Source organism: Giraffa tippelskirchi, chromosome 1 (genome assembly GCF_054371585.1).
Source record: "Giraffa tippelskirchi isolate mGirTip1 chromosome 1, T2T-mGirTip1v1.2.pri, whole genome shotgun sequence".
In the NCBI taxonomy this organism is placed as follows: domain Eukaryota; kingdom Metazoa; phylum Chordata; class Mammalia; order Artiodactyla; family Giraffidae; genus Giraffa; species Giraffa tippelskirchi.
This window is the reverse complement of record NC_137275.1, coordinates 37002314-37027413: the sequence shown is the minus strand read 5'-3', so window position 1 is coordinate 37027413 and position 25100 is coordinate 37002314. Positions and strand designations below refer to the sequence as shown.

General features: G+C 33.5%; 1 protein-coding gene across 4 annotated transcripts in view; it reads left to right on the top strand.

The window, feature by feature from the left end:
• ADGRL3 (adhesion G protein-coupled receptor L3) overlaps positions 1-25100 on the top strand; it is an 885081-nt gene that overhangs the window by 205529 nt on the left and 654452 nt on the right. For all 4 annotated transcript variants that reach the window (XM_081506859.1, XM_081506741.1, XM_081506647.1 and 1 more), the window contains one exon: positions 4130-4199. The gene's annotated coding sequence lies outside the window, so the exon portion shown is untranslated. The remainder of the gene's footprint in view (positions 1-4129; positions 4200-25100) is intronic.

The following is a 25100-nucleotide window of genomic DNA, read 5'->3' as shown; positions in this document are numbered from 1 at the left end:
GATATGACTATATACTGCCTTTTACAGTAAGATAATAAATTGTGATACCCAGTGTTTATTTGTTTAATTTAAAAATGAATTGAGCTCTATCATAGGTAAAAATTTACCTTATGATAATTTCTTTGATTCATTGTATTTTTATATGAATCTAAGTTCTCATTGATCATTTAAAAAAATATCCGTCATTCTAGGCTGCAGACCATCTATTAACTGACACCAAAATGATCTTTTAAAAATTCGTTTGTGCATGTCACTTCTTTATTGCTTCATGAACCTTTCCTGTCAAATACTTTTGAATTAATGCCACACAAGGATATGGTGGCATTATAATAGTATGTCATTTCATCTTGATTCCAGACTGATTTTTACTGAGATTTCCTGGAGAATCTCATTTAAATATCAGAATATGAAGGTATCTTCTAATAGTCATGAATTAATTCTGAGATGACTATTTTGTGAAAAATTCATTTAAGGAAGCTTGTTTTCTGTCTTCCATTGTAAATGTGCTCTTAACATATATGGACAGTAGTAATCAGTAATGCTATTTGACCAGCTTGAGGGTTTAGACTCTGAATCTGGAATATTTATGATTAAAATTCTAATTTTACCATTCAGTGTCTCAGAATATTTATTTGTAAAATAAAGAAGATAACATTTATACCAACCTGAGAAAATTTTTCTGAAGGTTAAGCAGAATATAAAATTTTACATTATTTAAATATTTTTAAGTTCACTGAGAATATTGATTGTTCAGAAAATAGTGTTTAAAATTTTAAAATGTTTTCAAAAAGTCTTAAGAATATAAAGTCAAACTTACTCTTTTCCCCATCCTCTCTTTTTCTCATTTTGTTCTTAGTTCCCATTGAGAACAAAGTGTAAACTCTATAAGTGATATTTTTGTCTGTTTAGTTCATTTCTGAATCCATAGTAGCTGGATCAGTGCCTTGACACAGGGTAAATATTTAATTGCTTTTGGAAGGAAGGAAGGAAAGAAGGAAAGAAGGGAGAAAAGAAAGAAGCTAGTCTATATTTTGAACTTGGTATCTCAGGATCAGAAGATTTATCTTTAACTTTCATGTCTTTATCTTGTGTTTTTTAAATTAGAGACTCAAACTTTATTGTTACATTATTTTCCATTTTGATATATATGTGTTTGTTTACATTTTATCAAGAGCAGGATCTAATTTAGATTTATTTTTTAAGTTAAGCAATCTAGTATTCATATCCAAAGTACTTCATCTAACTAACTCTTAAAACGGACAGTGAATTTCAAAAATTGCTCATGAATTGGTTTTTATTTAACTTTCATTTTTGGATAGGGAAAGCTTTTATTTTTAATAATGTTTTCTGGTGAACATTGAGTTCCTATATTAATGCTATCAGATTTGCGAAATAGTTACTTTAAAAATATACCTTCTTTTTACAGAAAAGAAAGACCCCAAAACAAATAGAACTGACCCCAAAGTAAATAAAGTAAATATTTTCCACATTTGATATTATTAAAATAGGAATTCAATGTTCATCAGAAAACATTAAATTAGTGAAATGACAGGCCACAAACAGAAGGTATTTGTACCACTTAACCAACAAAAGATTACTTTCAGAATTAGTATATAATCCTAAAAGTTAATAAGGGAAAGACAAAAGAAAGTTTATGGAAGTCATGAGTAGACACTTTATATAGTAAATGTGAGAGGCCAGTGAAATATTGCAGTGATACTCAGTTAATTGTATTTATATAAATTTTGAACACTAATGAAAACATTCCAATATAAACACATTGATTTGTTATATCCTCCATGAGTGTTTTCCTTCCAAGTAATCACTTTGATCAAAAATAATTCTAGCAACTCTTCTTTTAAAACTCCCTTTTAAACATGTTTACTAATTCGAAAAGAAATTCAGCCTTATTGCTTTATATTGATAAACAGTCTTATATGGTCTGGTATCACTGTTTGCTTTTCTAGTCCCTTTGTCAGGTCTGTTTGTTTCGCTCCCTTGGTTCTTGTCTTATTATAGCAAAGATTTGAAATGATGGACTAAGGGGTTTAAACCAACAGAGAAGTTACAGCTCAGTTACAGCTCAAGCAGACAGAATTTTTGTTAAACAGACCCTACCAATACATGGGAGCAGGCCAACCCTGAAGGAGTCATAAAGAGCTCTCTTGGCTCCTTTTTTCATACTTCGGATCTCATTTTCTTGGTTGTGCCCTGTGTAAAATGGGACTTGTACCCACCACCAGTCAGGAAAGGGAATGCAAATGGGCATATACATAAGGCTGACTGACAGTTGCAAGTTATATAACAACAGACTCTGTTGTGTGAGTCTTCCCAAAAGTCAGTCTGTTATAATCAGATGTATATATGTATAGAATATTTATGAACCCTTAACGGACTCCTAGAAGCCTAAGGTTACTTGAGGAAGCACCTGTAGTTAGTTTGTATCTACTGTGTGCCTAGGGCCCAAATGCAATAGTTGGAAAAGTCTGTGTGGTTATTTTTGTAGCATTATCTGTGAGCTCTCCTGGGTGTGTCTGGGATGGGTTTTAAAGATCAGCTTGCAATCCTTTTCAGCTAGGCCACTCCTTGTTGCTCATGCCTAATATGAGTTGATGTTCACTGAAGAAAACAGCCAGTCCCACTGCTTAAATCCTGAAACAAAATATAATGCTTCTACTAGTGAATATTTTTCCACTAGCTTGTTTTCATATATATCTGATGGTAATCAATAATGTCTGTAAAGGAAAACTCGATTTTAATTTTATACTAGTGGCTTTCTGCCTATAACTAATTCTTTATCCTTTTGAGGGACAAGATACTAGAATAGATAATAGATTTTGTCATTGTTTTGGTGTGTACATGATTACTTAACCTTCTGCTAATAGCACAATACTAACAGCATAAAGAATACCAAATATCATAATGATTGATATAGGTGATGCTTGTATAAAGCATTAGATGGACTCACTGTAAAGTTCAGAAATTGAACTTGTTGCATGACACTGAAAATACTGAAATACCAAAGAAAATACCTTGGAGGACATTATTCCTTTAAAAAATTTATATATATATATATACACATATATATATATATTATATGCACATATAATATATATATGTGTGTGTGTGTGTATGTGTTTATATTATTTCTTTTTTGATAAAATGTCTGACATTGATATTATTTTAATAATAAGAGAGATAGGAGATACCATAGTAATTTACAGAAAAGAAAGACTAAAATTTGCCATTTAAGTAAACTTTCATGTTGTTTATTCCTTCAGAATATTTTTAAATCTGAATTTCTCTAAATTATTATAATCACATTCTGTGTGTGCTGTGCTGTGCTAAGTCACTTCAGTCATGACCTACTCTTTGCAACCCTATGGACTGTAGCCCACAGTCTCCTCTCTATGTGGGATTCTCCAGGCAAGAATCCTGGAGTAGATTGCCCTGCCCTTCTCCTTTCTTCCAAACCCAGGGATCAAACCCACATCTCTTATGTCTTCTGCATTGACAGGTGGGTTCTATACCACTAGCGCCACCTGGAAGGCCCCTGAACACTATTTATTCATAAATACACAGAGCATGTGTGTATTTTTGGGGTTTGTGTGTGTATGTCTGATAGAGTAGCAAGATATACTAAGGTCTTCCTCCAATGTTTTCCCACAATAGTTCTAGTAATAAGAGTGATTAAACATATCCCAGGATCTTAGCTAGATGTCCCTATGGCAAGAAACCAGAAAATTTTTTGGAAATCTCAGAATTTATTTTAAAACCCTGTGTGTTCATTTAATTAGGAAAATATTTAAACTCCATCACTATCAAATTCGTTCACTTTTCCCACTGAACATTATAGTAAATTAGATGGTGATGGAAGATAAATCACATGTGAATTGAATTTTGTTTTTATACGTGGTTCTGCTGCTATGGACAGAGAAGCTTGGAGGGCTACAGCCCATGAGATCGCAAAGAGTCAGACATGACTTTGTGACTAGCTGCTATACCCTAACCTTTGTTGGAAAAATACATTTGACAGACAATAAGAAATACATATCTATTCAAATAGTCCTACACCTGTAACTATAAAGTGTATATTGTTTCTCATCATCTAATTAATTTTTTTTTACAGAAATGTTTAAGTGTTCAGTAAATCGGAGGAAAAAAAACATGGAGTTTTAGCAACTGAAGCGCAAATTAAGGTAATTATTAGATTATTGCCGCCAATCATGATTGTTAGTAATTTCAAAGTATATTTAATATATTGAGTTAGTATATGCTTTTATGTGTTTCACTGAAAATTCAACATATTGTTTGATGGGCTACTGAAATGCATAGTTTTGGAAAATAAATTGTCATTTCTGGTGAACAAATATGTAAATAATATACTACAAAGTACTTGTTGTTGTCAGGAATTTTACTCTAAATATTTGAAAACTAAATGGGCTACTAAAAATAATTTCAGCAGTGTTCTACTTTTGAAAAGCATATGGCTATCTTGTACTCCTAAGTAATATTGGATAACTATACAGATTTTTAAAAAAAAATTAGTACATGTATCTGACAATTCATTAAAGTCACTTTTACTTAATTTGTTCTATTAGCTCTCAATTCCATATCCATGATGGTGAAAATGAATATTAGGAAATAAAATGTATGCATCTTATAGACCAGACTATTTAATGTAAAGCACATTCTTTTCAAATATAATGTTTTTATTTATCATAAATATAGGCATGCAGTACAACATAAGAGACTTTAAGGAGTATGACAGTAGCCCAGTACATGTAGTTTGTTTTGCAGCAAATCATTTGAAAGCAAAACAATTAATCAACAGTAAAATTGGAATTTCCTTTCTTCTTGAAGTTACTAAAATTAAATTCCTTAAAATGATTTTGAAATTTCTAAAATGTACACTATTATAAACATGCAGCTTGAAAGTAGAAATATTAACTTTATTTTCTTTATATTAAAATCATAGTAATCTAATTTTGAGTTGAGGATATAATTGGTATGTATTATAAATCATTATAAACCTGTTTTCAAAGATTCTATATTTTTCTTTTTACTCTAAGAAGAATATTGAGTGACTTAAGACTATAAAAGCATTGCACTCACCTTTGTAGACACTAAATTTTCCCCTTGATTTTCTTTCTTTTAGATATTCTGTTTCAACTTTTTTGTCACTGTTCTCTTCTGCCCACTCCTTTACAAATGCAAGCAAATAACATCCCTCTTTTCCAAAATAGATATGATTGAATCTACTAGCTTATCTATACATTGACATATAAATTTCACAGAAGTTCCTTTATTAACTTGAGTAAAATGTGTTTTCTTGGCACTTAGTGAAAGAAATAAATTTTAAAACAGTCTGAATCATTTTTTAAAAAATTAAGCCAAGCTCAACTTAGATGTGCTTGCTATATAGAACTTAAGGCTAATGAGAAAGACATGAAGCTCTATAGAAATGATTATATATTTTTTAAAAGGGTCTGTAGCAAACTGCTAAGGAAACAGACAAGGGAGAGCTTACTTTTGCTGGAGGCCCTTGAAACCTTCATGCATGCTATGAAATTCACTGAGAGGGGTTGCTGATACAGAGAAAGAAAGGGAGGCCATGCGGGAGGCCATGCATTCCAGATAAACACAGTACCTTGTGAAGGGGTACATAAAGGAGAAAGGGATGGCCGTTGAAGGACTGAGGGATTACACATGTGGTAGTACAATGTTAAGAGTTGAGTCTGGAAAAGTAGATTTGGAGCAGCTCATGTAATATATCATGTTGGCCAGACGAAAGCTTAATTTTCCATCTTAGCTGTCTCTAAAGTGCTTAAGTATCCATAAGGTTGGAGAAAAAATTTTCAGAATCTCTCCTGATGCCTATTTTCATTAAGAAATATAAGAAACAACAAAAGCCTTAAAATATTTAATATCATGATTGCTACTGGCCCCAAAATATTAAATTTCTGGAAAATTTCTGAAATTTTTACAGTATTAAATGGTAGACAGTATTTGCTTCCTGGTTTTTTAATTGACATATATTACATATACCATAGGTTCACCCTTTTAAAGTGTATAATTCTGTGATTTTTAGTATATTTGCAGAGTTGTGTACCTGTCACCACTATCTAATCTAGAAGAATTTTCTCATTCCTAAAAGAAACATTGTACCCATAAGCAGTTACTCCTCATTGCTCCCTCATCTCATCTGCAGGCAGCCATTAACATATCTTCTGCTGCTATGGATTTACCATATAAACGGAATCATACAATATTTTTGTATCTGCTCTTTTCACTTAAGATAATGTTTTCAAGTTTCAACTCTTATGTATATTAGGACAATTATTTTATGCATGGATAATAGTAATAAAATCACATTTTATTTATCTATTTATCAGTTGATAGACCTTGGGTTCTTTTACACTTTCTGGCTATTATGAATAATGATGCTATGAACATATATGTCTGAGTTTTTGCATAGGCATATGCATTACTTTCTGTTGGATAGATAGGTGGGGTGGAATGGTAACTGTATGTTTTACCTTTTGAGGAACTTCCAAATTGCTTTCCAAAGCAATTGAAAGGATTTTACATTCCCACCAAAATTATGTGTGTTCTAATTTCATCATATTCTTGCCAAAAGTTTTTATTATCATTTTGATTACAGCCATTCTAATGGATATCAAGTGGTATCTCATTGGATTTTGATGGCAGTTGTATTTTTAAGAGTATTTTAGTATACTGATGTTACAAGTGTTTTGATAAGTGTATTAAATAGAATCATTGTCTATTTTCAACTAGACTGGTTCTTGTATTTAGACAATAGTCTTTACAAAAGTGAAAGTGAAAGTCACTCAGTCATGTCCAACTCTTTGCAACCCCATGAGCTATAGAGTCCCTGGGATTCTGCAGGCAAGAATACTGGAGTCGGTAGCCTATCCCTTCTCCAGTGGCCTTTCCCAACCCAGAAATCAAACCGGGGTCTCCTGCATTGCAGGTGATTCTTTACCATCTGAGCTATCAGGGAATTTTGAGTTAAACTTACAAACTAAAGGTTATTTGATTAATCCCATGCATAAGTCAACAACAAATGGTATAGCTGGCATTTTCTCTATTTTTACTAAAGGATGTTTTTAGATAATTATAAGCATTGATAATCTCAAATTTATTCAGGGTGGCAAAAACAACATAATCTCTTCAGTTCAGTTAAGTTTAATTCAGTCGCTCAGTCGTGTCCAACTCTTTGCGACCCCATGAATTGCAGCACGCCAGGCCTCTCTGTCCATTACCAACTCCCGGAGTCTATCCAAACCATGTCCATTGAGTTGGTAATGCCATCCAACCATCTCATCCTCTGTGGTCCCCTTCTCCTCCTGCCCCCAATCCTACCCAGCATTAGGGTCTTTTCCAATGAGACTTGGCCTAAGAACGTACTTGTCTTGAGGTATAGGTTAGTGACAGTACACAGCATCATTAATACCAAGATTTTAATAACATCTGGAACACAACTGCACCCCTTTCTGGGTTTTTCACCACTGTTTGAAGTCATCTCAATCTGCTACTGCTACTGCTAAGTCACCTCAGTTGTGTTCGACTCTGTGCGACCCCATAGATGGCAGCCCACCAGGCTCCACCGTCCCTGGGATGCTCCAGGCAAGAACACCAGAGTAGGTTGCCATTTCCTTCTCCAGTGCATGGAAGTGAAAAGTGAAAGTGAAGTCGCTCAGTCGTGTCCGTCTCTTAGTGACCCCATGGACTGCAGCCTACCAGGCTTCTCCATCCATGGGGTTTTCCAGGCAAGAGTACTGGAGTGGGGTGCCATTGCCTTCTCCGCATCTCAATCTAGGCATTTACAAATTTTCACTAAATTTATGATAAATGTTTAGAAGTTGTATTTGAGATTTCCTGCAGGGAAGGAATGAAATCATTGGAGAAACCATAGTTCTTCCTGCTGTGGTAAAGATGGTTGAAATCACAGAAGATAAATTACATGCCAACAAATAAAATTATGTTACTTTATCACTACATATTCTTATAAGATTACATGAGAAACATTGCTTTAACCAGAAAAAAAAAATAGTGTTAGAACAAATTATGTAGTGTGAGAGATTTGTTTTGCTTTTGGACAAAACCTGTTTTTCCAAAATCAGTTTATGATATTTGCTAGATTGCTTTTTAAATTCATGTTTGTTGCTATATAATTATGTATATTAAACACATTCTTTTTAATGTACAATTATATTTTGATGCATAAAGTTGTGTTAGGATGTACCACCAAAATCAAGACGTAGACTATATCCTTCACCACAAGTTCTCTTGTACCTGTTTGTATCCTCCTGCCAGGATCAGTCCTGGGAATCTCTAGATTCTTCTTTAGTAATAAAATGCAAGAAAACAAAAACAATAACCCCTGAGAGGAAGCTGACTGAAGAAGAAGCTGACTAAAGTTTCGAAGGAGGATTCTATATATGACCTTCAAGGAGTTACTTATCTTCTCTCTGCTTCAATTTCTTTATTAGAAATAGAGAGTTAACAAAATCATCTACCACGTATCATTTAGGGTAGAGGTAGGTACATTTAAACACTTCTGGACACTCATGTTTTTAAAATTAACTATAATTTTTTGAGTCTTGTATGAAAGATTTACTGGAGTTTATTTTCCACTGTAAATGACTTCTTAGTATCGATTCAGTCACAAAGAATCCAATCACATTTTTCAAAATAATACAAGTAATTCAGAAGCATCATGCTCACACAAGTTTTGGTTAATGGTTCCATTCTCCCAATTCCTTAGGCACAGATGCTTAGAGTGAATCTTGAATTTTCTTTCAAATGCATTGCATATTCATCAGCGTCTTTTGTTGGGCTACTGAGTACCTCTTCTGCTACTACCTTCATCCAAATCACAGTCCACTTGACTGGAGAATTGCAGCAGTGTCCTGTTTTTATTGCTCCACTGTTTTCTCTCTACAACACTCAGTCTTTCTTGTTCTACCTTCAACCTTATCTGAACTCCAACTGCCCTGACACCATTTTCATTCACTGACCACAGGAGCCCTCTCTATCAAGGAGCCTTAGCTCCTTCTACCAATCACACTCTCCCAAGATACTCCCAGGGCTTATTTCTTTCCTAGTCTTCAGATAACCTCTTCTCATGGCAGCCTTCCTTGAACAGCCTATATAATATTGAAACTGTCTGGGGGCATACCCCACCCTCCTCTCTTGCTTTTCCTCCAGATCATATAATACCGCATTACACACAATTCTGTTGATTGTCTCATCCTGTTAGTCAATATATTTAAAATATTTCCTCTTTATAGCATCCTTTTAATTTTTGCTTTAATGTGTCTTTTATATTGTACCACTGGGCTTGCTCATGATTTTGGATATTAGAAAGTTAATTCTGGAGGCAGGCAATGTGGGGGATTGTGTGACTTGAGGCAGGAGAATTATCTGGGAAATATTTGCAATATTTCATGTAAAAGATAATAAAGATTTGATTTAAGGTGACAACACTGGGGATTGAGTAGTAGTAATGCATTTGAGACTCTGTATTTAAAGGGTAAAATTGAAATAGTGACTGATTATATTTGATTAGTGAGAGTTGAAGTCTCAGTGGGACAAATCTCAAGAAGCTTGAAACTGATGTCTCCATGGATGGTGGCACCATTTACTGAGCTTTAGGGAGCAGGGTTCTAGAGAACCCTGTTTGTTTTTTACAGAAACAACAATTGCCTTCATAGGAATAATAGAGCTTGTTTTTTTACAGAAATAATTTCCAAAGCTAGGTGTTAATTTTTATATCTAGGTAGGAATGATATCTGAAAATAGAACACTTTAAACTGAAGGTCATTTCATTAATTATCTCAAATTCTTCACCCATTTGTTTATAGAAATTAAGAAAAAAATGTTTTGTTATGCTCTGAAATTACATTTTCTAATTGATTTCAAAACCACAGTCAGAAAATGTAAGATGTATAAACTGGCCATGGGCAGAGTTAAAAGACATTAATTATTCAGACAGTCATCCTTGCTTATTCCATTCTTGGAGATATAGTGGCTGTCAGAATCTGTCAGCTGTATAGTTAGTACCCTTCAGAATTTACATGCATAAATTGTGACCTTTGGAAATTTGCATAAAGATAAGTCTGGCATTGGAATGATAGCTGCCAGTCAGTTTTGCAAGGCAAAAGTTGTCAGCCACCATTTAAACCACAAAATGGGCAATGAAGCAGGAATAGCAAATGGAGTATATACAAAAACAGCAATAATACTTATTTGACCAAAACAAAAATATAACTTGTTTTTAATTAGAGCTTTATGAAGTTAAAAAAGTTATAACCAATTACTAGATACCTTTGGAGCAGTATTTTTGCTTTTCTCACATTTTTATTCAAAGTTTTGTTTTAGAATATCAAAATTTAAAAATTTTATCATTTAATATGTTCACTAGATTTTTTATTATAAAATCAGTTTATAATTATTATAGACAATTTAGAAATGTTGCAAAGAAAGCTAATAATTTTCCATAGCCTCACACTCAGAGAAAGCCATAATGTTTTAGTGTAAATTCTTATTTGTCTTTTTAAATAAATAAATATACCTATACATATTTATTTACTTAAATAAATATACATATACATATTTATTTAAATAAATAAGCATATTCATAGCCTCATAAATGGGCAAGTACTTTTTTACTATCATTATACTATATTTTATTCATCATAAATACAACCGAGATAAACATATATAAATCCTTTGATACATAGTGATTATTTTTTTAATAGATTTTTAGTGGTGGAATTATTTGATTTAATTTCTAAATCTTTTTAAAACTTTTGATGTATATTAAAATTTCCTTACAGAAAGTCAATTTATCAAAATATCTTCTCCCTTCAATCATTTTCAGATGTTATATTTTAAATGTCTGATAAAAGACTGCCATTTAGGGAATGTTGTACTAAAATCAAAATCTATGTCAGGCATAAAATCATTTTCAATTAAAAGTATCATTTCTTTTATTATTGTTACTAATTTCAATTTCTATGTTTCTATGTATGCATGTCACTTACTACTTAACACACTCATCACCCTAAACCTGAAACATTCACATTTCAGAACACTGCTGCATACTTAAACCAAAAGTAAAAAATAATGAAAAACAAAATTAAAAAACTTAGAGCATTCAAAATAATTATGTATGAATTGTGTGATTTATAGAATTTATAGAATATTGAGATTTGTCCCACTGAGGCTTCAACTCTCACTAATCAAATACAATCAGTCACTAAGACTTGTCAGTTTTACCCTTTAAATACAGAGTCTTAAATGCAGTTTTGTCACTCAGTCCCCAGTGTTGTCGCCTTACACTAAATCTTTTTTTATCCCTTACATGGGATATTGCAAATATTTCCCAGATAATTCTCCTGCCTCAAGTCACACAATGCCCTACACTGCCTGCTTGATTTATGGCATTGAAAATATTGTGATGGTTCAAAAAATACTGGTCATTTCTGCCTGAATTAGAGATATTATGTGGAGTATAGAGAGGACTGCTCTAGAATGTAAATATTTATAAATTGGAGGGAATGAAATTTTAGTTTTGTGCCATAGTGAAAAACTAAAAATAGTTTATTACTGACAATTTTTATTTGTTTTTTGCAGGAGAGGGATTTTTAAAATAATTTTTAAATTGATTATATACATTTAAAATGTTTTCCTAAGTACACGTATTTCAGATTATAAAGTAATTTGAAAATACTGGAGGAATTTTATCAAATGTGTATACCCATGAAGCTATGACGGTTATTTGTTTGTCTTTATATCTATCTATATATCTGACTGTGTATGTATGCTTATAGTGTTTGTTTATTTTCTACATTCTATTCTGAGATTTAAGACTTGTATAGAACTATATTTTTATCACCATAAGTAGGATACAAAGTAGTTATCTAAAAGTTTCTCCTTGCTGCCCATTTTTAATCATTTTCTGCCTATGTCTCTAATCCGTGGCAACCACTATTCTGTTCTTCATTCCTACATTTTTAATTTTTTTTGAATACCATATAAACGAATCATACAATAAGCAGCCTTTTGAAACTGACTTCTTTCATTCATCATAATGCCTTTGAGATTCATCCTTGTTTTTGAGTATATCAACAATTCATATGTTCTTTATTGCTGGCAGTATGCCAGTCTATAGATGACTCACAGTTCATTTATGCATCTGTTCCCTTGTTGAAGATATTTGTGTTGTTCGTCGTTTTTGGTGAAATTAAAGTTCCTGTAAAAATTCATATGTATGTGTGTGTGCATAAATTTCCATTTCTCTAGTATAAATACCTAAGAACTCCAGTGTTGTGACATGGTAAGTGTATATATTATTTTTTTATTATTTCTGTTTTGTATTTCCAGGCTTATTTTCTTTTTGGTGCTATTGTTTTTTGTATCTTATGTGACATTGTTCTTCTATAAATTGGTGCTATGCGAAGACTTTAATCTTCAAGTGCTAAGTTAAGCTGTTATTCTTTTAATGCTAACTTCAAGACCTGCTTTTATTTTATCTCTGAATTTAAATAGAAGAAATTATATCATCCAAGTGGAAAGTGCTGCTTTCATGATATTTCCTTTCATAATATTTTTCACCTTTCTTTAGGAATATGTCTTGTTTCCTTTAGTAATTGATCCCCAAACAATTAATGATAGGAACTGAAGTTTAACTGTTTATCTACTAGGTACAATATTAGCTTGTATTCTAACTAAAACACTTTTTACATAGAAAAGATCCTCACTGCAAAAGAATACAATATATTCTAACAAACTTGGTCATTTAGCATCCAAGACTTAAAGAAGTGAAAATTTAAGAAAAACAACATGTAAGTGTTTAGAAATACTAAAACCTAAGTGTTAATCTGTTTATCAAGTATGAGGCATGAATAACCATTGAAAGTCATCATAAAAAATCTTGTAAATGTAACAGTCTATTATATTTCAGAGTAAACTTTACATACGTACCTAAGAGTATCTGAATTATACATATTTTAGAAATGTGGTTCCCATTAGGAAGACCTCTGAATCAGGTCTGTTCCCTCTAGGCTTGGTCTTGCCATTAACTTGCTATGAGACCCAGGGCACATCATATAATCTCTCTGGATTATAGTATTCTCCTTTGTCCAATTAGTGAGGGTAGTGCTAGATTATCCATAAAGGACCTTCTTGCTCTTAAAAAAAAAATAGGATGCTGCAATTCTGTAGTGATCTTGGGTCATTGAGAAGAAAAAGTTAGCTTGTGTGTGTTTAATATACTTTGTCAGAAGACAAGGATATATACAGTATGTTTCAAAAGACTTAAAAATATGTATAACTTTGAAAAACAGTTTTGGTACTTGGAAGAAATCCACTAAGTATTCTAGGAACCTTGACTATTATCAAATCATTAATTTTCTTGCTATTTTTCAAAAGTTAAGTAATTTTAAAAATTCTAGAATTTGTTTTATATTAAGTGCTTACTTGAGTAAATATAAATTGATAACCCCCTTTTTAGTACTATAGAGCTTTATTGAAAATTGCATTTTATCATTTTTTCCAGAATTTCTGTCAATATAAATTTATTGAATTAGTACCACTCCTTAATTATGAAGCATAGACCTCATAATGATTTCTCATATTTTTTTCAGAGTAAATATGAGGTTTTTTTTGTAACAGAATTTTCACTTATATAATCACAAGGAAAGGGGACTGGTTAAAAACATCATCTTCGGTTACATTTACTTAATGCTGGATAGCTACTACCTCATTAAGTAATATATTTCAAATGCTGAAGAATGTCATTGTGAATCTTGAAGAGGAATAAAGGTTAAAACATTAAATTTGTTTTTAAAAATGATTTAGTGGGTATTACATTAATATCTGGGGTACTTAAGACCTTTGGTATGGTCTAGAGGGATTGTGTTGTCCTTGTCCTGACACAGAGAAAATCACAACTCTAGCAGGGGATAAAGAATCATGTAAAAGTAGCTACATTATAATGTCCTAAATACTATAATAGAAACATGAGAAAAAGGGCGTAATTAATTCTGAATAAAAGGCCTTTGGAAAGCTTTGCAGATTGCAAGCATATGGGAAGGATTTTACTTCCTGAGAACAGAGAATGGACATTCTAAAAGAACAGATATTCTTTATAAAATACTGTATTCATTAGAAAATAGTGAATATTCTATTTGAGGGAATATAGTTTTCCTCAGTGATGGAGTATTAGGTAAAGATACTTGAGGAAATTTAAGGATAATAAGAGATCCTTTTGATATGATTACATATTAAGTAGAGAACTAATTATATAGCTATATTGTCACGCTTTTTTTTTTGTTAAGAGCAACATTTCTTGGAAGTCTGAGAGTTGCATTAAAGGTAGAATATAACCATCAGATAAGAAACATGAACTAGAGGGCTAGAACTGTTGGCTACTGTCTTCTGTAAGCTGATCGGAAACACTAATGTTTTCAGCATTGATAATTCCAAGTGCTTAACTTCCTCCCCTGTATTTTTATATAAACCTTTGACATATATACCTTTAGAACATACTTAGTTGAGGAGGACTACAGTTTTTCTTCTTTAAAACATAAATTTTACATGTAAATAAAAATTTCTTTCATATCTTTCCAATTCATCTCATGTACGTTATATACATTTTGTTCTTGAGTCCTAAAATGTGTTTAGTGGAGGAGAATTTAATTCTTTAAGAAAAAAGAATAAAGAAATTGAATTTCTTGGTTTGGCTTAGTGTTGCCTTCAATGTTCTGAGAACAATAATGCAATTAGATAAAATGTTTATCCACAAAATTTAATTCCTGGGGAGTAGCTTCTCAAATTGCCTCTTACAAGTGTAATGGAATCAAGCAGTTGTTTGCTGGCTTTGTTGCCAAAAATTGAGAATGGCTAGATTTTTATAAAATGTGGTGGTAATGCATGTATAATCATGTAAACTCTCCATTGTCAATTTGAATGAAGAAACTGAATTTTGTAGACAAACAGTTTTTGTTATATTGTCTCAGTGTTCTCAGCCATGAGTGAAGAAATCTTTGATGTTATTAATTATTCCACAAATGAAGTTCTTAATAGAGTTCTTTTTCATTTCAATTTAATTTCATCCCTGATTAAATACACTGAATTAGTACTATTTTGGATTGTTATTTTATGTATAATCTAGTGATAAGTAGTTGAAAATGAAAGTTTAATATTTATTCTGGGAATATGTAAATATCCAAAGAAAACAAATGCTTCTTATCATTATACCTCTATCAATAAATAGTGTAGCAGTAATTCCTTCCCATTAGCAGCTAACGATAACATAGCTGAATATATTTTAATTGGCATGAACTTCCATATAATGACAAGGAATAAATTTAATATAAAACAATTTGGAAAACATTGATACGGAGGGGAATAGCCCAACTGTTCGTTTAGAAAGGGTGACAGTAACAGTGAAATTTGCTCAGTTGTGTCCGACTCTTTGAGACCCCTTGGACTATACAGTTCATGGAATTCTCCAGGCCAGAATACTGCAATGGGTAGCCTTTCCCTTCTCCAGGGAATCTTCCCAACCCGGGGATCCAACCCAGGTCTCCCACATTACCACATTATCAGGGAATTCTTTGCCAGCTGAGAGACAAAGGAAACTCTTAGAAAGGGTAGCACGGTTTTTAATCCCATCTTTAGATCAACAAGGAATAATGAGCTAATGGAGTGTCCAACAAACTGTATTCATCGTGAATTGAAGACAACATCTGAACTAATTTCCAAATTGCACTTACTATAGCCTGTGTTACCTAAAAGGGAAAGGATGTGTTTCTGAAGTGCTATTATGTGTGCTTTTACTCAAATGCTTGATACATTTCCTGTACATACATGATGCCCAGTGTTAAAATTCTTTTAACTTTAATTACAGCAGAAAATAAACTTCTAGCATAGTTTAAATTAATGAAATAATATTAGAATTTGTTGTGAGTATGTTTATTCATCTTTAATACATTTAGAATGTAAACTCAAAGTTCTGGTCCATTTCTGCCATTAATGATGATAAAGTCTTAATTTTTACTTACTTATTGCTATCTTTCATAATGTCATAGATCAACAATAATTGGGTATTCTGAAACATTTTAAAGAATGTATATATATATCAAGTCACATTAAAACACATTTCTTTTTTTTTGCCATTTAAAAAATTTATTTAATTTTATTGAAGGATAACTGCTTTACAGAATTTTGTTGTTTTCTGTGAAACCTCAACATGAATCAATCTTAGGGATACAAATACGCCCTCCCTTTTGAACCTCCCTCCCATCTCCCTCCCTACCCCACCCCTCTAGGTTGATGCAGAGCCCCTGTTTGAGTTTCCTGAGCCATACAGCAAATTCCCATTGGCTATCAATTTTACGTATGGTAACGTAAGTTTCCATGTTACTCTTTCCATACATCTCACCCTCTCTTCCCCTCTCTGCATGTCTATAAGTCAGTTCTCAGTGTTTGTTTCTCCATTGTCACCCTGTAAATATATTCTTCAGTAACATTTATCTAGATTCCGTATATATGTGTTAGAATACAATATTCATCTTTCTTTCTCTGACTTACTTCCCTCTGTGTAATAGGTTCTTCTTTCATCCACCTCATTACAACTGATTCAAATGTGTTCCTTTTTATGGCTGAGTAATATTCCATTCTGTGTATGTACCACAACTTCTTTATCCATTCATCTGTCGAAGGACATCTAGATTGCTTCCATGTTCTAGCTATTGTAAATAGCGCTGCAGTGAACAATGGGATACATGTGTCTTTTTCAATTTTGGTTTCCTCAGGATATATGCCCAGGAGTGGGATTGCTGGTCATATGGTGGTTTTATTCCTATTTTTCTTAAGGAAACTTCATACCGTCTTCCATTGTGGCTGTATCAATTTACATTCCCACCAATAGTGCAAGAGCTTTCCCTTTTTTCCACACCCTCTCCAGCATTTATTGTTTCTAGACTTTTTGTTGATAGCCATTCTGACTGGTGTAAGATGATATCTCATTGTAGTTTTGATTTCCCTTTCTTTTGAAGTTGAGCATCTTTTCATGTGTTAGCCATCCATATGTCTTCTTTGGAGAAATGTCTGTTTAGGTCTTTTCCCCACTTTTTGATTGGGTTGCTAGTTTTTCTGGCATTGACTTATATGAGATGCTTGTATTATTTTGGAAATTAATCCTTTGTCAGTTGTTTCATTTGCTATTATTTTCTCCCATTCTGAGGGTTGTCTTTTCACTTTGTTTATAGTTTCCTTTGCTGTACAAAAGCTTTTAAGTTTAATCAGGTCCCACTTGTTTACTTTTGTTTTTATTTCCCTTACTCTAGGAGGTGGGTCATAAAGGATCTTGTTTGATCTTTTTCTGCCTATGTTTTCCTCTAAGAGTTTTATAGTTTCTGGTCTTACATTTAGGTCTTTAATCCATTTTGAGTTTATCTTTGTGTGTGGTGGTGGAAGTGTTCTAATTCATTCTCTTATGTATAGCTGTCCAGTTTTCCCAGCACCATTTATTGAAGAGGCTGTCTTTGCCCCATTGTATAATCTTGTCTCCTTTCTCAAAAGTAAGGTACCCATAGGTGTATGGGTTTATTTCTGGGGTTTCTGTCCTGTTCCATTGGTTTATATTTCTGTTTTTATGCCAGTACCATATTGTCTTGATGACTGTAGCTTTGTAGGATAATCTGAAGTCAGGAAGGTTGGGTCCTCCATCTCCATTGTTCTTTCTAAAGACTGCTTTGGCTATTCGGGGTCTTTTGTGTTTCCATATGAATTGTGAAATTCTTTGCTCTAGTTCTGTGAAAAATGCCATTAGTAATTTGATAGGGATCACATTGAATCTGTAGATTGTGTTTGGTAGTATAGTCATTTTTACAATATTGATTATTCCTACCCAGGAACATGGAATGTCTCTCCATCAGTTTATGTCATCTTTGATTTCTTTCATCAGTGTTGTATAATTTTCTGTGTGCAGTTCTTTTCTCTTCTTAGGTAAGTTTATTCCTAGATATTTAATTCTTTTTGATGCAATGGTGAATGGGATTGAGTCCTTAATTTCTTTTTTTGGTTTTTCATTGTTAGTATAGAGAAATGGAAGTGATTTCTGTGTATTGATTTTGTATCCTGCAACTTTTCTAAATTCACTGTTTAGTTCTAATAATTTTCCAATACTATCTTTAGGGTTTTCTATGTACAGTATCATGTCATCTGCAAACAGTAAGAGCTTTACTTATTTTCTGATCTGGATTCCTTTTATTTCTTTCTCTTCTCTGATTGCTAGGAATTCCAGAACCATGTAGAATAATAGTGGCAAAACTGGACACCCTTGTCTTGTTCTTGACCTTAGGGAGAGTGCTTTCAGTTTGTCACCATTGAGAATAAAGTTTGCCATAGGCTTATCATATATAGCCTTTACTATGTTGAAGTACATTCCTTCTGTGCCCATTTTTTAAAGAATTTTAATCATAAATGGGTACTGAAATTTGTCAGAGGCTTTTTCTGCATCTGTTGAGATTATCATATGGCTTTTGTCTTTCGATTTGTTAATATGGTGCATCACATCTTTTGATTTGCGTATATTGAAGAATCCTTGCATCCCTGGAATCAGTTCAGTTCAGTTAAGTCGCTCAGTCACGTCCGACTCTTTGTGACCCCACGAATCTCAGCACACCAGGCCTCCCTGTCCATCACCAACTCCCAGAGTTTACCCAAACCCATTTCCATCGAGTCAGTGATGCCATCCAACCGTCTCATCCTCTGTCGTCCCCTTCTTCTCCTGCCCCCAAACCTTCCCAGCATTAGGGTCTTTTCCAATGAGTCAACTCTTCGCATGAGGTGGCCAAAGTATTGGAGTTTCAGCTTCAACACCAGTCCTTCCAATGAACACCCAGGACTGATCTCGTTTAGGATGGACTGGTTGGATCTCCTTGCAGTCCAAGGGACTCTCGAGAGTCTTCTCCAACAACACAATTCAAAAGCATTAATTCTTCGGCGCTCAGCTTTCCTCACCGTCCAACTCGCACATCCGTATGACCACTGGAAAAAGCATAGCCTTGACTAGACGGACCTTTGTTGGCAAAGTAATGTCTCAGCTTTTAAATATGCTATCTAGGTTGGCCATAACCTTCCTTCCAAGGAGTAAGCGTCTTTTAATTTCATGGCTGCAATCGCCATCATCAGTGATTTTGGAGCCCGGAAAAATAAAGTCTGACACTGTTTCCACTGTTTCCCCATCTATTTCCCACGAAGTGATGGGATAAGATGCCATGATCTTTGTTTTCTGAACGTTGAGCTTTAAGCCAACTTTTTCACTCTCCTCTTTCACTTTCATCAAGTGGCTCTTTAGTTCTTCTTCACTTTCTGCCACAAGGTTGGTGTCATCTGCATATCTGAGGTTATTGATATTTCTCCTGGCAATCTTGATTCCAGCTTATGTTTCTTCCAGCCCAGCGTTTCTCATGATGTACTCTGCATATAAGTTAAATAAGCAGGGTGACAATATACAGCCTTGACGGACTCCTTTTCCTATTTGGAAGCAGTCTGTTGTTCCATGTCCAGTTCTAACTGTTGCTGCCTGACCTGCATACAGGTTTCTCAAGAGACAGGTCAGATGGTCTGGTATTCCCATCTCTTTCAGAATTTTCCAGTTTGTTGTGATCCACACAGTCAAAGGCTTTGGCATAGTCAATAAGGGAGAAATAGATGTTTTTCAGGAACTCTCTTGCTTTTTCGATGATCCAGCGGATATTGGCAATTTGATCTCTGGTTCCTCTGCCTTTTCTAAAACCAGCTTGAACATCTGGAAGTTCACAGTTCACTGGTTCCAAGCCTGGCTTGGAGAATTTTGAGCATTACTTGACTAGCGTGTGAAATGAGTGCAATTGTGCGGTAGTTTGAGCATTCTTGGGCATTGCCTTTCTTTGGGATTGGAATGAAAACTGACTTTTTCCAGTCCTGTGGCCACTGCTGAGTTTTCCAGATTTGCTGGCATATTGAGTGCAGCACTTTCACAGCATCATCTTTCAGGATTTGAAATAGCTCAACTGGAATTCCATCACCTCCACTAACTTTGTTCATAGTGATGCTTTCTAAGGCCCCCTTGACTTCACATTCCAGGATGTCTGGCTCTAGGTGAGTGATTACACCATCGTGATTGTCTGGGTCATGAAGATCTTTTTTGTACAGTTCTTCTGTGTATTTTTGCCACCTCTTAATATCTTCTGTTTAACCCAACTTATTCATGGTTAATGAACTTTTTGCTATGTTGCTCAATTCTGTTTGCTAAAATTTTGTTGAAGATTTTTGAATTTACATTCATCAGTGATATTGGTCTGTAGTTTTCTTTTTGTGTGTTGTCTTTGTCTGTTTTTGGTATCAGGGTGATGGTGGCCTCATAGAGTGAGTTTGGTTGTGTTCCTTCCTCTGCAGTTTTTTGGAAGAGTTTTAGAAGCAGAGGCATTAGCTCGTCTCTAAAAGTTTGATTGAATTCTCCTGTGAAGCCATCTGGTCCTGTGCTTTTGTTTTTGGGAGATTTTTGATCACAGCTTCAATTTCAGTGCTTGTGATTGGGTTGTTCATAATTTCTATTTCTTCATTGTTCGTTCTTGGAAGATTTAACTTTTCTAAGAATCTGTCTATTTCTTCCAGATTATCTATTACATTGCCATATACTTGTTAATAATAGCCTCTTATAATCCTTTGTATTTGTGCATTGTCTGTTGTAACCTCTCTTTTTTCATTTCTAATTTTGTTGATTTGATTCTTCTCTCTTTTTTTCTTGATGAGTCTGGCTAAAGGTTTGTCAATTTTGTTTACCTTCTCAAAGAACCAGCTTTTAGTTTTATTAATCTTTTCTGTTGTTTCTTCCATTTCTTTTCAATTTATTTCCTCTCGGATCTTTATGGTTTCTTTCCTTCTACTAATTTTTGGGTTTTATTGTTCTTCTTTTTCCAGTTGTTTTAGTTGTAAAATTAAGTTGTCTATTTGATGTTTTTCTTGTTTCTTGAGGTAGGATTGTATTGCTATAAACTTGTGTCGTAAAACTGCTTTTGTTACATCACACAGGTTTTGAGTTGTCATGTTTTCATTATCATTTGTTACTAGAAATTTTTTTATTTCTGTTTTGATTTCTTTAGTAACCTGTTGGGTACTAAAGGAACATGTTGTTTAATTTCCATGTGTTTGTGTTTCTTACATTTTTTTTTTTTCCTTTCTTGTAATTGATGTTTAGTCTCTTAGCATTGTGGTTGGAGAAGATGCTTGATACTATTTCAATTTTCTTAAATTTACTACGATTTGATTTGTGACCCAAGTTGTGGTCTATCCTGGAGAATGTTCCATGGGTACTTGAGATGAAGGTGTATTCTTCTGCATTTGGATGGAATGTCCTAAAGATGTCAATGAGATCCATCTCATCCAATGTATCATTTAAGACTTGTGTTTCCTTATTAATTTTCTGTTTTGATGATCTATCCATTGGTGTGAGTGAGGTTTTAAAGTCTCCTGCTATTATTGTGCTACTGTCAATTTCTCCTTTTATGTCTGTTGGTGTTTGTCTTATGTATTGAGCTGCTCCTATGTTGGATGCATAGAAATTTACAATTGTTATGTCTTTCTCTTGGATTGATCCCTTGATTATTATGTAGTGTCCTTCTTTATCTCTTGTAATCTTTAATTTAAGGTCTATTTTGTCTGATATGAGGATTGGTGCTCCAGCTTTCTTTTGCTTCCCATTTCCATGGAATATTTTTTTCCATCCTCTAACTTCAGTCTATATATGTCTTGGTGTCTGAAGTGGTTTTCTTGTAGATAGCATATATATGGGTCTTGTTTTTGTATCCATTCAGCCAGTCTGTGTCTTTTGATTTGAGCATTTAATCCATTTACATTTAAAGTAATTAATGATATATATGTTCCTATTTCCATATTCTTAATTTTTGGGGGGTTGATTTTGTAGGTCTTTTTTCTTCTCTTATATTTCTTAACCATGTAAGTCCTGTTAACATTTGTTGTAAAACTGGTTTGGTGATACTGAGTTCTCTTAACTTTTGCATCTCTGAAAACCTTTTTATTTTTCCATTAATTTTGATTGAGATCCTTGCTGGGTACAGTAATCTCGGTTGTAGATTTTTCCCTTTCAGAACTTTAATATATCTTGCCATTGTCTTCTTGCCTGCAGAGTTTCTGCCGAAAGATCAGCTGTTAAATGTATGGTGTTTCCCTTGTATGTTACTTGTGGCTTCTCCTTTGCTGCTTTTAATATTCTTTCTTTGTGTTTAGTCTTTGTTAGTTTGATTAATATGTGTCTTGGCATGTTTCTCCTTGGGTTTATCCTGTATGGGACACTTTGCGCCTCTTTGACTTGATTGACTATCTCATTTTCCATGTTGGGTAAATTTTCAATTGTAATCTCTTCAAAAATTTTCTCAGACCCTTTCTTTTTCTCTTCTTCTCCTGGGACCCATATAATTCGAATGTTGGTGCATTTGATATTGTCCCAGAGGTCTCTGAGACTATTCTCAGTTTTTTTCATTCTCTTTTCTTTATTCTGCTCTTCAGCAGTTATTGCCACCGTTTTATCTTCCAGCTTACTGATCGTTGTTCTGCTTCAGATATTATGCTATTAATTACTTCTAGAGTATTTATAATTTCAATAATTGTGTTGTTTGTCTCTGTTTGTTGATTCTTTATGTCTTCTAGGTCTTTGTTAATTGATTCTTGCATTTTCTCCATTTTGTTTTCAAGATTTTTGATCACCTTTACTATCATTATTCTGAATTCTTTTTCAGGTAGTTTGCGTATTTCCTCTTCATTTATTTGAATTTCTGTGTTTCTAGTTTCTTCCTTCATTTGTGTAGTATTTCTCTGCTTTTTCACTTTTTGGTTTTTTTTTTAACTTATTGTGTTTGAGGTCTCCTTTTCCCAGGTTTTAAGGAAAGTTGAATTCTTTCCTTGATGAAGGTTGAATTCTTTTTTCCTCTTGGTTTCTGCCCTCCTCAGGTTGGTCCAGTGGTTTGTGTAAGCTTTGAATAGGGTGAGATTTGTTCTGATGTTTGTTTGTTTTTCCTCTGATGGGCAAGGCTGAGTGAGGTGGTAATCCTGTCTGATGATTGGGTTTGTATTTTGGTTTTGTTTGTTGCTTAGCTGAGGCATCCTGCACAGAGTGCTACTGGTGGTTGAGTGATGCTGGGTCTTGTATTCAAGTGGTTTCGTTTGTGTGAGTTCTCACTATTTCTTACACCCTAGGGTTAGTTTTCTGGTAGTCTAGGATCTTGGAGTCAGTGCTCCCACTCCAAAGGCTCAGAGCTTGTTCTCTTTTCTATTTTCCAGTCTGTCTTGGACTCAGCCAGTGAGGCATGAAAGATTCCCAGTGAACAAATTAAAGACAGTCAGTTTCTCCTCAGGGTGGAGGGCCCCTCCCTTCTGTCCCTGTAAGTTCTAGATTTCCGGCTCGTTAGGAAAGATTAATCTCAGTAACAGCCACAATGGAAAGGTGCAGTGGGCAATGTTTGAGAGGAGAAGACTCTTTCCAGGCTGCCATTCTCCCCAAATCTCCTCATGGTCACCTGAAACACATTTTTAATATTAATCTGGGAAGAGAGATTTTTAACATATATGAAAATTATTGCCATCATGACTCATTTGAACTGAATTTTTGAGTAGTTTATCATCTGAAAGGCTTTGATCTCTGACAACATATTGTGTAGTATAGGTAAAAATGAAGAGTAACCAAGATACTTTGGCTTTCCCAGACACTGCATCTTCTGTAATATCCAAGTTTAACTCATCTAAGAAGAAAATTGTATTGTTGTTTTATTAATGTATAATATAGTTACTGTAAATTTATTCTAAATCTAGATTTTTTCTAGATAATAAATTAGTTTTTAAAGTGACATGATAGCATGTGTTTGTGCCATGCTTTGGTGTTTCTGATGCTTTTCACATTCAGATTCATATCACTGAGTATCCATTATTTCCCAGATACTAGGAAACATATTTTAATGAAATTTCTAGTAACTCATTGACCTAGTAAAGAAGAGATTGTCACTCTAGATATTGAGAGGAATGGAAATTTGATTTATTAGAATAGCATTTGATATTTCATAATTAGTTTCCAATATAATAAAATTATATTAAAACTATAAAATAATACATAGCAGCAACAATAAGGCAGTTTCCAGCATTATTATTTATTACTATATTAAATAATCAAATCATTACATCATCATTCACCAATTATTATAAAATTATATACAGTTAGGATTTTTAAGCTATGAACTTTTTCTTTGTTGCATATTGATATAACTTATGGTTTTTCTCCTATGGCAAAGCCTTCTTGTTCTCACAGAACTTTCTCAATTTTAAATTTGAATGGTTTTACAAGATCAGTTAAGGAATAGAACCAATGTGACTGAAGCAGAATTCCCCTTCATTTCTGTTATCTGTCCAGCATTAAAAACCAAATAGTAAGAAAGGTACCCAAAAGGGAAATGGGACAGATGTGGGGATATGAAAATGTGAATGTACATTTTGCCTTTTAAAACTCGTTTAGATACCACCTTAATCCTCCAGAGAATTTTGAGTTTCATAGCATCTTCCTACCTCTTAATTCCTAGTTAGCTATGTTGCCTATATCTTCACCAACTTTTCTTTCCTCTTTTGCATCACAAAGGAGAATGCCAGTGTTTCTAAGATGCTCCTTGAGACTAGTCCTGTTCTATTCTTTATGTTTTCTGAGTGCCACATGTGAGTACTATCTTTAGAAAAACAAAGTAACTGCAGGAATTTCTAATCTGGGGTAAAAAAATTTAAAAATAGTAAATGTGTTTTTAGGCTCCAGAGAAGTATACTGAATTTCTTATCTCTTAAGAATAATTTCTTTAAAGAAGGAATTTTGAAGCATAAAGATTCAACTTCTTCTCTGTATTGTACTCCAAAGATATTTTGAGTGTATATTTGTAGAAATAGAATGGATGTGTAATAAATCAGTCACTGGAGAACAATGCTAAACCATATTTTGAACAGGTAAATAAATCTGGAACTGTTGA